The 12932-nt window shown below is 45.6% G+C and overlaps 1 protein-coding gene across 8 annotated transcripts in view; it reads left to right on the plus strand.

Annotated features, from left to right (window-relative positions):
- The window catches only part of PKNOX2 (PBX/knotted 1 homeobox 2), an 86443-nt gene that overhangs the window by 37095 nt on the left and 36416 nt on the right, over window positions 1-12932 (plus strand). For 3 of the 8 annotated variants that reach the window (XM_085081646.1, XM_085081640.1, XM_085081647.1), the window contains exons 2-4: window positions 1986-2047; window positions 10511-10668; window positions 10981-11064. The gene's annotated coding sequence lies outside the window, so the exon portion shown is untranslated. Of the gene's footprint in view, window positions 1-1985; window positions 2052-3420; window positions 3506-6534; window positions 6633-10510; window positions 10669-10980; window positions 11065-12932 lie in introns of those variants that run through there. The other 5 variants (XM_085081642.1, XM_085081644.1, XM_085081641.1 and 2 more) reach the window with 4 other exon arrangements.

The following is a 12932-nucleotide window of genomic DNA, read 5'->3' on the forward strand; positions in this document are numbered from 1 at the left end:
GGGGATGTTTTGAGTCAAATCATCCCATTTTCAGACCTCCTCATTGGAGGTTTTTAATAGTTTTGCTAGGAGGCACAGCCTCGTTAGGGGCTCACCAGCAGGAACATTCCTGTATCCCCCTTTTTATCCACTCTCTGCTTTTGGGTGCTTGCAGAGGATTTTAATAGCACTGAACTGAAAGAGGGGAGGTTTAGATATCAGAAAGAAATTCTTGGCTGTGAGGGTTTGAGGCCCTGGCACAGGGTGCCCAGAGAAGCTGTGGCTGCCCCTGGATCCCTGGAAGTGTCGAAGGCCAGGCTGGACAGGGCTTGGAGCAGCCTGGGACAGTGGAAGGTGTCCTTGCCAATCACAGGGAATTGGTATTAATAATCTTTAAAATCCCTTCCAACCCAAACCATTCTGGGATTCTCTGACTTTTCCTTTCAGGGCTGACAGCCTCCCAGGGCTGCATGAGCATCAACATGTGGGCTTGACAGGGTGTCTGTGTCAAGCTGCTGGAAAAGATTTTAAATTCCCGAATAATTTCTTTTCCGCGAAACAAGTGAATCTTCAGAAGGGCCTTTCCTCACAGTTGCTAAGCCATTTAATTTATCTGAGTCATTTCCAATTTGTGATGGGCCTGTTAATAGCCTGATGTGGGAATCAACATCACTTAGATGTGGGGGTCGTTTTCTTTCTATTTTTTTTCTTTTCCTTTTATTTTTTTGGCCTTTTGGGTTTTAATTTCTCGCTGGATTTGCCCCCAGAGGCACAAGGCTGTGTTTGGGAAACGTCAGCTCTGTCTCCCCAGCCCCTTTGTCATGCTGGGGAAGCTGGGGCTGAAAGCACAAACCGCAGCCCACCCATGGGGACGTGCTGCCCTGCTACTACTTAACTGCTTCAAAGTACCTGTCTGTGATATGAAACATGCTGTAAAATGAATATATTCCAGATGTCCCAGCGAATTCCCCCTCAGCTCCGCAGTGCACCTGAAGGCAGCGGGCACAGCGAGGTTCCTTGGTCCCTGCTGCCCTCACTAGCTGCCAAAAGGAGCAGAATGGTGGCTGGTTTGGGGTTGCAGTTTGGGGTTGCCCATTGCTGGGGCAGGGTGAGGCCCCCAGGTCCTGCTCTCTGCAGTGTGGAGTGAAGAATTCAGCCACTGGTGTCCCAGGGATTGCTCTCCACGGGACTGGGGAAGATGAGGTTTGCATCCTTAGGTTTGGGGGGTCTTTGTCCTGGAGGGAATTTCTCTCTCATTGGAAGTTCTCAGTTCTTGGTTTGGGGAATCTCCATCCTTGGAGTCTGCAGAATCTCCATCCTCAGGGTTGTGAGGGTCTTTGGTCTTGGGGATCTGCATCACTGGGGTTGGTGGATCCCCATACTCAGGGTTAGAGGCTCTGTTGATGTTTGTGAGTCTCCATCCTTGGGTTTTGAGATCTCCATCTGCAGGGTTGGGAGATCCCCTTCCTTGCAGTTGGGGAAATTCCCATCCTTGGGGTTGGGTGAATTCTTCCTTGTTTTTGTGGAGCTCCATCCTTCAGGCTTGAGCATCTTCACTTTCAGAGTTGGGAGGATTGGGAAGAGTTGTGTCTCCATCTTTGGGATATGGGGATCTTCTTCCCTGGGTTGGGAGGAGAATCTTCATCCTTGGGGTTGGCAGACCTCCATCCTTGAAGGTTCTCCATCTTCAGGGCTGGGTGATCTCCATGTCTGTCCATGGAGAGGACCTCTGTCCTCCATCCTGGATGAACTTCCTCCAGACAACACCCACATTGCTCAGGGGCTATGGGGGCTGTTCAGCCAGGCTCATCCCCTTGGCCAACTGCCCTTTGGGATGATGGGAACCTCTGTGAGCAGAGCAGCTTCCCAACCTTCCAGCCAGCTCAGCAAATATGACCTTCATTTATTTAAAACTTCAGAGAGAATACACTGTGATGTGTGTTTGCTGTTGAATTGGGTATTTCCAGGAGGCACAGCCAATGATTTCCTTGCTATGCTCTGTGTAGGTGCTGGCTGGCTGGGAGGACCATGGAAAAGCTGGAATAACAACCATGTAGAAGGCAATGAAGTAGGTACAAAAGCTAAAATTACTGTTCATCGCTAATACGTTGCATGGCACTAATTAATTTTTAAACAGCCTCGCTGGGGACCTCATTGCTAAAACATGATGTTTTCTTCTCCGGAACTATAACTGTGAACTCCAAACAAAGCAGAAGAAAGTCAGGAAGGATGAGGAACCACAGGTCCATTAGGCTGCATCCAAGTTGCCTGCTCTGATGGCCACTTTGCCTGGGGGATGCTCTATTACACCTCTCTGAGGGGTTTTTTTGGGGTTTGGGAGTCAAATCCAGCTTCCTGGGAGTGCAGAAGTGTTGTCTGAGCTGCAGGCATGCTGGGAGGAAAGGGAAAAGCTATTTTTGATTCTGCTCTCACCTGTCTCACTTCAGTGTGTCTTTCCCTGAATATTTTTAACCCCATTTTATTACTGGTCTCACAGGCTTCAGACTGGGGGATTGTTGTCATTGCACTCACTCCCATGTAAGTTATTTAATTCAGTCTTTGTGAGTGCTAACAGAAGACTTTCCTCAATGTTTTCATTGCTGCTGACAGCTAGATCAACACCCAGATATATTTATTTGACATTTCTCATTTCCAATTAATCTGTGAAGTATTCTTCCTAAAATGGTCTGAGCTGGTAATGCTGTATCTTCTGCTTATGTTTAATTATTCTTAAATTATTTGGATGCTTTTCTCATCACCACTTTGAGTCCACCTATTAATTCCAGCCTTTTAAGTTTCATCATCTCCAAAAGAAGGGAAATTCAGCAAGCTTCTCCTAAATTCATTAAAAAAAAAAATCAAGTTCAGTAGTTTTACTCACACCTCTCTGTTTACCTTCTCTGTTTTAAAATTAGGAAACGTGGTGGCTTGGAGTGAATCTTTCTTGATGTCCTCTGGGTCTGATGGTACAGGGATCTGGCCTGGCTGAGTATAAAAAACTGACAATTGCATCATTGAAACAGGGGTTTTTTTGCTGTTGCAGAGAGGCTTTGTGTGTGCCAGCAGTAGCCCTGGGGTCAGGGAGGGCTGTGACAGGGGGAGCACAACCCCCCTGCTCCCCCCAGACGGGGCGATTTCTGTTTCCATATGGAAAAGGGATGTGGCATCTGGTTTCACTCCCAGCAGCTGGCAGCTTGAAGCCTGTGTTTTGCATGGTGTGGAGTAAAGAGAAAATAAAGTGTCGAATTGTTTGGCATTATCAAGGATTTCTGCTCCCCAGGACTCCTGCATAAAGAGATGGAAATTTTAGCTGCTGGAGCCAAGAAACACACAGAAGTATATGAATTTATTACATTTTATCTCATTCCCTTGCAAACAGCGCTGGAAATGTCAAAAGATCATCTATTGTTTCATCGTTTAGAAAGAATTTTTGTTTTCTAGTTGTAATTTCCTTGATGCCTGGCTGTGGGGAAGGAAGAGAAATTGGAGCAGGAGCTGGCAGGGCTGCGGCAGGTTGAACATGCAGGTTTGTCTGGCCATGGAGCTACATGCATTTAAATTTCTCACATCCCGGGTTTTTAATTTAACAAATGTAATTAAGGCTGGGGTAGGTACTCAGATTATTCATTTACTCCAGATGGAAAAAAATTAAATTGAATGCAAATTCCGTAATCAGACACGAAGTTGAGGATGTCGGACGTGATGGGGAAGTGTCAGCACATTAATCGGACCGCTTTCCCTAAACAGCACCCAAATCTAAGAGCCAGGGATTATTTGAATAATTGAGGTGGCATTTGATAAGATATCTGATTGCTGATATCTCCTTAAGACGGAGCCCTAATTGTAATTCTCCATCAAGAAGGATTAATCTGCGCAGCAGAATGCACTGGGAATAGTGTGGTGTCAGACTCCCTCCCTTGAGTTTTGGGTTTTTATCGAGGGCTGCCATGCCCAGGGAAGGTGCCAAAGTGATTTATCGCTTCTCCTGTTACTTTGTGCACGAGCCAGGAGGTCGTCAGGTAGCACAGCTTGGCACTGGGGATCTGAGCTTCCAAGGCTGCCTGAGTCCCACAGCCCCAGAGTTGGGTCTGTGGTTTGGAGGTTCCTCCCATCGTTGGAGGAGGATGCATCATTGCATCTTAATGTTCCTTCTCTGTGTCTTCAGGGCACAGTTAGACCTCTTTTGCTCTGGAAAAAGGAGACAAAATGGAGACAAACTGTCCTGACTTCAGCAGGAGACCAGGTTGGAAGATCATGGCTCCATCCATGACTCCATCCATGACTCCATCCATGACTCCATCCATGATTCCATCCACAATCCCAGTCATCTGACAGGACCCAATCCTGATGCTCCTGGGAAACCATTGGATGTTGATGGACATTGACTCCCAGTTCAGTCTTGGCAGGCTAGTGTCATGGTTTAGGAATGGTTGGTGCACCCAATTTAGTGCTTCTGCTGAGGCTCTGCAAACCCCATGCTGCCACTTGCTCAATCTCCTTTCCCCTCCCCTTCTCCTCCTGGAGAAGAGAACTGGAGGCACAAAAGGCAAAGATCATCTTCAAAAAGATGGGTTGAGATAAGAACAATTTACTGGAAACAGGAATGAGAAAAGAGAACAAACAGCAACAATATTAACAACAAAAGTGTACCAAAAAAGAGAGTAATTCACACACAGAAATGCTCACCTTGAAGCTAGAGCTGCTCCCTTTGGCTGGGAAGAGTCCCTTTCCTGCCCCCAAGAAATGATGTGAAGTGGTATAGAATAACCTCCAGGTCCTGCCATGGCCCCTCCCAGCTCCTGCAAAAATGAAGCTTCTCCTGGCTGGAACCAGGACAAGTAACAAGAGGAGTTCCCACTCAATCTGCCAACAGACACTTGGTCATAATCACAGAAGTCTTTTCTCGTGGAGTCTGTTTCACTGCCAGCACCATTGGCTCCTCTTAAAACCAGGCATGGAGGGCTGGGAGAGAGGGGTGGGCTTTGGTCCTTGAATCACACATCCTGAGTGAGATTAGAATGGATTTAAAGTGCTGAAATTACAATTTTTTAAAAAATTGATATATACGTGTTGAAGATCTAGTCTTGTAAACAAATAATCATCATGGTCTTTCCTTCTCCCTTCCTCTACCTAGCAGTGAATGAAAAAAAAGGAAAGGGAAAAAGATGAAAGAGGGCAAAGGGATAAAGCTTGAAAGAGTTTGCTGGTGGTAGTTTTTTTGTTTTTTGACAGCTTGAGTATTTTGAAACAAACTGTAAATGGAAATTCTTCCCTGGGAGGGTGGTCAGGCCCTGGCACAGGGTGCCCAGAGAAGCTGTGGCTGCCCCTGGATCCCTGGCAGTGTCCAATGCCAAGCTGGACAGGGCTTGGAGCAACCTGGGATAGCAGAAGGTGTCCCTGCCCATGGCAGGGAGTTGGAACAAGAGGAGTTTTAAGGTCCCTTCCAGCCCAAACCATTCTGGGATTCTGTGATTCTATGTAATAAAAAAAAAGGGTGCTGGGGAGAAAATAATCCTTAGCCCTTCTTCAGTCAGTCGGTTGCCCAGCAATGATGAGGATGTATTATATTTTTCCTGTGTAAAGTAAAGTAAAATGCAGAGTTTTTTTATTTTTTCACTTTGTCCTGCAATCCCACCTCCTCCTGTGGCCATGTGCCAATGGCCACTCCTGGTAGATTGGAGGTATTAAGTGATTTTAGCCAAGCTCTGGACAGTGCATTCACAACCAGAAAGGCACAACCAGAAAGGCATTATTTCCCCTCAGAAAACAAAAAACCCAAACCAAAACCCAACAAACCAACCAACAAACAAACACAAAAACCTCCAAACCACAAAACAAACAAACAAACAAACAAAACCCCTCAAAAACCCAACCCCCCAAAAAACCAACCCAAAACAAAACATAAACCAAAAACAACCCAAAAAACCCCCAAACCCCACAACCAAACCATCCCAACTTAAATCACTTGAGCTAAGTTGGGTGTTATCTTAAGGTTGCAAATTGCTTGTTTGCTTCTCCAGCTGGAGCTGTTAATTCAGAACAATTAACTCCCCGTTTAAATCCCAGACAAAGCATATGGAGGCAGTCCTTGGGAAAAGAGCCTGTGTGGGATGGAGTGCCTCCATGAGAAATGGGAAGGATAACTCCAGTTTGTCTTTGCTCTGAGGTCCTGGCAGGTGTTGTGGGGAATGACACAAATACCAGAGTTTAGCCCCCCAAACCCCTGGTGGATGCTGGGCTGAGTGATGCTCAAAACAAGAGCTAACTGGGTCTCAAACCCAAGTAGAAATAAAGTGTTGACATTCTTTGTTGGATGAATTTACCACTGAGGGATGCCTTCACCATCCTGCTCATCCTTCAAGTATTTCTTCTTGATGAGGAAAGAATGAATCCTAGGCTGAATCCTAAAATAATGCCTACATTGTTTTATTAGCAATGCCATGAAACACCTCCCTGGCTCCATCCTTGAGGCCTTTTGCAGCATTGTTTAGGACACCTGCCATCTATTTTCTCAGGTTCCCTTTTGATTTTTGATGCAGGTGATGAACAAAAGCCTAAATCTGGAAAGAAACCCCGAAATACAGCAGTTCAACCTTAAAATACTGATGTGAGCTCAACCTGCTTAAAATATCCCTGGGTCAAGGAGCAAGGAGGTGAGCTCATTGCTTTCCTGCAGGGACATAAACCACTGCTAGACTTTTATGGGATGCTGTAGAAAATACTGCAGCAGTTGTTGCATTTTTGCAGCCCAGTGGTGGCTTATGGGATGATCCATCCTTTCTTCCACCCTTGCCTCTATGTCTCCATGCATCTTTCCACCTTTTGTGTTCATCCTTGCATCTGTGCATAAATACATCCTTGCATCCATATTCATCCATGAAGCCATGCATCTGTCCATCCATCATTTATGGTCATGCACTTCTGACCATAACTGCACACAGATTTTATTAAGGGCACCCAAGAATTGGTTTTCCACATGAAAAAAAAATCCCACAAATCCAAATATTTTCCTTGGAACCTTTGTAGGAATTGTTGTGGCTGAACGTGCAGCAGCTTTTTGCATCCTCTACAAATGATGGGAAAATATGCTTTTCCATCCCAAAGTTGGCACTAGGATTTTGGGGCTGGGGACCCCTGTAACGTGAGCCCCCAAAACCTGCATCTGCCTGAGCTCTGCAAGCCAAGCAGGTCATCTTTAAGAGCTTTTCCTGCAAACCCTTCCCTGTTATTCCCCCATCCGAGGATGGATGTAGGCAGCGTCGGCAAATCTGAATAACTAATCAGAGTCCTCATTAACCCCCCACTGAGATGCTCAAACATTCACTTTGCTGTTTGTGAAGCAGGAGGGAGGGAAAAAAAAAAAAGAAGGAAAAGCGAAAAAACCGCACAAGCCACCCTGCATTAAAATTGATGTGTTATTAATCCCACTGTTGCAGACCTCATGGGTACCGAATTTTCCTCCGTCTCGCCCGAGGCCGAACAGTATGGTGCTGCTTCTGCAGGGCACTTTGCCTTTCCATTATTTATCAGCGCAGTGTGGAGAGGCTGCTTTTGTTCCCTGGATCCAGATGTGCTCACATGTGCCTGGCTGGGCTGGGGATGGCCAGTATTGCTCTGCTTGCCCCGTTTGGACTATGTGAGTCACCCACAGCAGGGCTGCACTGATAGGCTCATCTCTCCCAACTGTGTTTTGCCTCAAAGCAGCTTTGCTTTTGCAGAAATACAAAAATATTTGGGTCTGGCATGTCCAAAATATCTGGTATGGGCATGTCTCAAATCTTTCTCTCTCTCTGAGAGAGGGTGGGGTTTGTGCATCACCAGTTTTACTTCTGAATTGAAAATACCATATTCCTCTTTGCCCCTTTGAGCATCCCCAGCCCCTGGCCACAGCCCTTGTCCAGAGGCTGGAGATGCTACAGAAATTGCTCTGTGGGGGGAAAAACCCAACATACCAAAGGTTTTCATCACAGAAGTCCTCGTTGCAGATGGCAGCAGGTGTTGCCAAGGTGTTTGGAGAGCCATGATCATCCCTTGGAGCTCTTTAAAGGGTTAACAGAAATTTGAGCTTTGACTTTTGCATTTATATTGTTTTTAACTGTTAAAGGGTTTCTTTGGTTGTCCCCATGGCTGTGGAGTTTGGGGCCAGTACAGCTTGCTACTGGGCATAGAGTGGGGTATAAAAATCATTCAACAAAACCCAGCATTTTTGGGGATTTCACCGTTTGTGGTTTCCCCTTAGATCAGAGAAGCTGGCAATAAATTTATTAAAATTCGATAGCCACAATTAAACAGCATTGACACACTGAGGTTGGAAGCATCACAGCCTGCTCCCATTGGAAGAAACAAAGTGACAGGCTGGGAAAAGCCTTCTTGCTTTAAAATCCTAGACTTTCTGCAAAAATCCCGAATTTTGTTTTGCTAAACGTCGGCTTTATTAGCATTCCCTTGCACTTCATTAAACCTTTATTAACAGGCATGCCTTTGGCTTTTTCCAGCCTGGGTACAGGCTGACATCCCAGGATACTGGGCTCCCATCTCTGCTGTTGGATGCTATTCAGGTCAAGTGGATCAGGATTGAGGGCATCTGGGGGGATTGATGACTTGTCAGGAATGGTGTCTCGTTCATGACCCTCAGGCAGCTGCTGAGCACAGCCAGGGACACCATGAGTCTTGCTGGCTTGCATTGCCTGTGGTGGAGCTTCTTGAAGGAGGCATCTCCTCCGTTCCCTTCGCGTCGGGAGGACTTCAAAGGCCTCTGCTGAACTTCAAAGGATGCCTTTTGAAGTTGCTAAAAGTGTGTGCCAGCTGGAAAAGACTCTCTCTGCAAGGGTGTGCAGGGAGATGTCCCTGGTGGGGTTGGCTCTTGGTGCTCTTTGTGTTGGGGGCAAAAATGGCATCATTTCTGCAGAAGCTGCACAATGTTTTTGGCCTACATGCAGGTGACGTCCAACACCTCAGGCTGGAGCACCTCCAAGGATGAAAATCAGTCTACCAGGCTATCAGAGCTCTTTTAACACTGACAGAGCTTTATTTCTGCTCCTGTTCCTCCTGGATGACAAAAGTCTTTCCTGTGGGATGGAAAACAGTCTTTACAGGGGTGAAAAACAGTCTTTACAGGGATGAAGGGCTGGTGCAAAACATGAGCTTTTTCATCGTGGTGTCAGGACAAATCAATGAAAATCAAGTCACAGCTTCACAAGATGTATTTGGCATCAGCCCATTCATGCTCCTCCAAGGCATGAGCATTAATTCTTTACCATAAATAACCTTAACATTTCCCCCGCTGCTGTGGTGGAAGAGTTTTGGGGTTAGACCCTTCTGAGCACTTAGTGTAACCCAGATTGGGTCTCCCCATCTCTCAGCAGGACCTACAATGGCCTGAGAAGTCAAGAGGCACCTTGACCTTTTGTTCTTTTCACCAAGTTTTCCATGTTTGGATGTTTCTGCCATGCTTTGCCCTGAAATGAGCCAGCTGTTTCCATATCTCCTTGGGCAATGACCTTAGGCCAGGTTTCCAGAAATGGCATTTCCTATGCAATTCTCTCCATAGAACTCTTCTGGCCCCATGTTCCATGAGCTGGTGGACACCTGCTGTAAAGGCACAAACCTGCATGTGTTGGTTGTTAATGCAGGGGGTTGGGATGGAATTGAAACCAGGGGAAGCAGCTCTCATCCTGTCTGGCCTCACCACACGAGGCACAGCTCTCTGCTGGTGATGTATGGCTGAGATGCATCCCTGGGGTGTGTTGTGGGGATCTGAGATCTCTGGAGGTGACATGTCAAGGGACATCTTTCAGAGCTCTGAGGAGCTCCCTGGGGATGAGGTGTACCATGTTGGATGTATTGGATCCATAAAAGAGATACCAAGGTGAACATCAGTGGTAGGCTGAGGAGCTTGGCAGAGGTTCTGTGTATATTGGACTATATAAATATTATCATAAGGGATTTCTATTGGAGAGCTGAGGAGCTCTCTGCCAGGTGATACATATCCAGGTAGATGTATCAGACATATTTTGGAGATGTCAGATGATGTTTATAGACAGAGGTAACATCTGGAGGTGATGTATGTTGAGGGACATTCATCAGATGGATGATGAAGATCCGAGAGGCTCACTAGAGGTGATCTATATTGAGAGATCTGGTGGATTTTATCTCTTGTATTCCTTTTCTTGCAGTCCAAACACCCCTGTGTCAGTGGCTGTGCTGATCCTTGCTCAGCCCATCTTTGTTTCCCATTGGAACTGCTGAGATGGGCCTAGAAGTCCCACTCTCATAAAGGCCACATTCTTGGTAGTTGCAAAATCATCTCTAACCCATGGATGGACTTTTCCTCATTACATAGTGTCTGGAGCTCCCCATTTCTGAGGCAGTGGCTGTTTCCCAGTTCACTCTGTCTGAGCCCAAGTATAAAACACATTTACACTCAAGCAAAGAGTATAATTAACAGGGAAATGGCAACTGCCAAGGTGAGATGGGGCACGGCCAACAGCAGTGCTGCTTCATTCCTTTTCCCCTTTTTTCTCCTTTTCAGACCCAGATTGCAGCAGTAACCTTCAGTGTGATCCTGTGACAAGATTTCAGCATTCAGATTTCAGAGGAGTGGAAAAGGACAGCACAGGACAGCATTGACCTTCATCCTTTGAGGACAGACTGACAACAAGCACAGCTTCACTCTCTGGACATATCTCGGTTCGACCTCTAAAAATCTGATTTATTTTTTGTGCTTTCTTGGAGATGTTCAAACCTGCTGGGGAAAAGCCCTGATCTAGCTCAGCCATCAGTGCTGTTTTCATCTCAGGGGTTATTCCATCTACATTTTCCTCCATTCCTCCTATTTCCCCCATCATCCTTCCAAAAAAGTGCATTAAGAGCAGACTTGCCCACCACTGACACTGCCAGCAGACCTTTCCTAGTGCAGACCTTTATCCTTTGCTGAATATTTCTCTTTCTCATTTCATCATTTTCTCTCAATATTCAACTATTTCATCTTTGCTTTCCCAGGTTGTGATCCTCACCCAGACAATCTGGTTTTCGGGGCAGTGGGAGGACACTTCCAGGGCAGTGGCTCCCTGAGCACCCCTAACAGTAAGGCTGCTTTGCTTTATATTAATTAAGCAATTACATATATTAATTGTGCAATTATGTGCATTAATTGAGCAGGATGTGGTGAGTCATGACCTCGGTGTGGCTTTATTTGGAGGAATTTCTGCTGTTTTCTGTTACACTGAAATTGTTATCAACCCTTCCCTAAATGCAGTGAGCATTTCAGGGGGGAATTACACTTCTAAAAATTTTTATTTTTTTAAAGAAATCAGTCTGTGCAGGGAGCCTTGTTTTTAAAGCTCAAGTGTTGATAACATATTGTGAAGAGCCCTACAAGGCATAAGCAGCCTGGAGGAAAACACAGATATACATTTTTGTGAAAATACTCTGAAATATGGGCTGTTAGCACTTCACAATTTTGGCACAGCCGGCAGTAGGATGCAGGGAAATGGTCACCAACTAAAAATAAATGATATGCAGAGCTTAAAATAAGATATACATGAAACCAAGGGTTTCACAGTCCTTTAGTCAACCCTGATCACTAAAATTAGGGCTTGACAGAGTGACAAATGGGCTTGATCCGTGCCAAAAGCAGGGCAGCCGGCAGGTGACACAGAAAATAAAACCCTCTTGGCTCCAACTTCCCTCCTATAGGAGCAAACAGAAATCTTTGGTCGCTGGAAATGCAAGTGGCACTTTCAATTTGTGCAAATATTCTGCAAAAGTGCCTGTTTTCCTCTTAAACTGGTTTTATTTAGAGTGGGGGCTTCTCAGGGGAAAACCCCAAACCTTCCTTTGGTCCATGGTGCAGCAGAACATCTTTTCTTTGAGTTTTCCTTCTGAGTCTTGCCTCCTCTGAAAGTCCCTTTTAATAAAAAGCAGCCAATAAGGACAGGATTATTTCCCCCAGGCTGCCCTTTAAACCCTGATTCTTGCTGGTGACCTTCCTTCAGCCAAAAAAAAACCCCACATGATGAAGGAAGTGATGAATATCTCCTTAGTCTGATTTTACCCCTTTCTGATAAAGGTACAGGTTGGGTTCACTTTGAAATTACTTTTCTGGTGAGTGTTGGGGAATTAAAAGGAGTTTGAAACCCATTGTAACTCCCTAGCTGGCTGGAGCTTAAATAAATCACCACATCACATCTCAAACTTCTCTTTTATCATCGAGGCTGGAAATATGGCCAAAAAATTGCTTTCAAATGGGCAAATGAAAGATGTTTCAATTGTGGTGATTAATCCTGGTGCTTCTGTCTCAATCTTTAGTGTCCTGGCTTGGGATCTCTGCAGATACCAGAACACCTCAATGAAAACCTTATTTTTGTTTTCTGGTCGGCAGAGTCATTTTTTTGTAGGGAATTTTACATTTTATGTAGGAAATTAGGGGGAAGGTAAGACTGGGAGGAGCCCGAGAGCTTCAAGAGAGGGATGTGAAGCAGAAACTCAGCGAGTCAGGAACTCTGATTTATCTGCCATATGGGAAAGAGGAAAATAGCCAGCTCCAGAGGGATTTCTTTCCCCCTCCCAAGGGGAAAATTTCCAAGCATGATAGCAGGATATAGTGAGAAATGAGGCAGATTTAAGGGAGGAGAGGATTTTATTCAGTGTACTGCGGTGTTGCTGTTTTTGTGACTTTCCCAGGGGTGGGAAGTCGTTGTGTTTGTGCAGTTGGGTTCACTCTGCTGTTTTCAGCCCAGTTTTTAGCCCAGTTCCTGCAAGCCCACCCCAGAGCAGGTGTCTATCTCTGTTTACCTGGTGCTGCTCATGCAGGTTTGGGGAGATTTGCATAAAGCCTGTGAGATTTGAGTGGCAAAATAAACACCCCAGGAAGGCGTTAAAATTAAAGTTGTATTTAAAAATATGGGAAAATTGCAATAATGACGATGGGGTGTTTATGGGCTGCAGCAACA

The sequence above is a fragment of the Lichenostomus cassidix genome, chromosome 24 (genome assembly GCF_008360975.1).
Source record: "Lichenostomus cassidix isolate B80296 chromosome 24, HeHo_3.0, whole genome shotgun sequence".
In the NCBI taxonomy this organism is placed as follows: Eukaryota; Metazoa; Chordata; class Aves; order Passeriformes; family Meliphagidae; genus Lichenostomus; species Lichenostomus cassidix.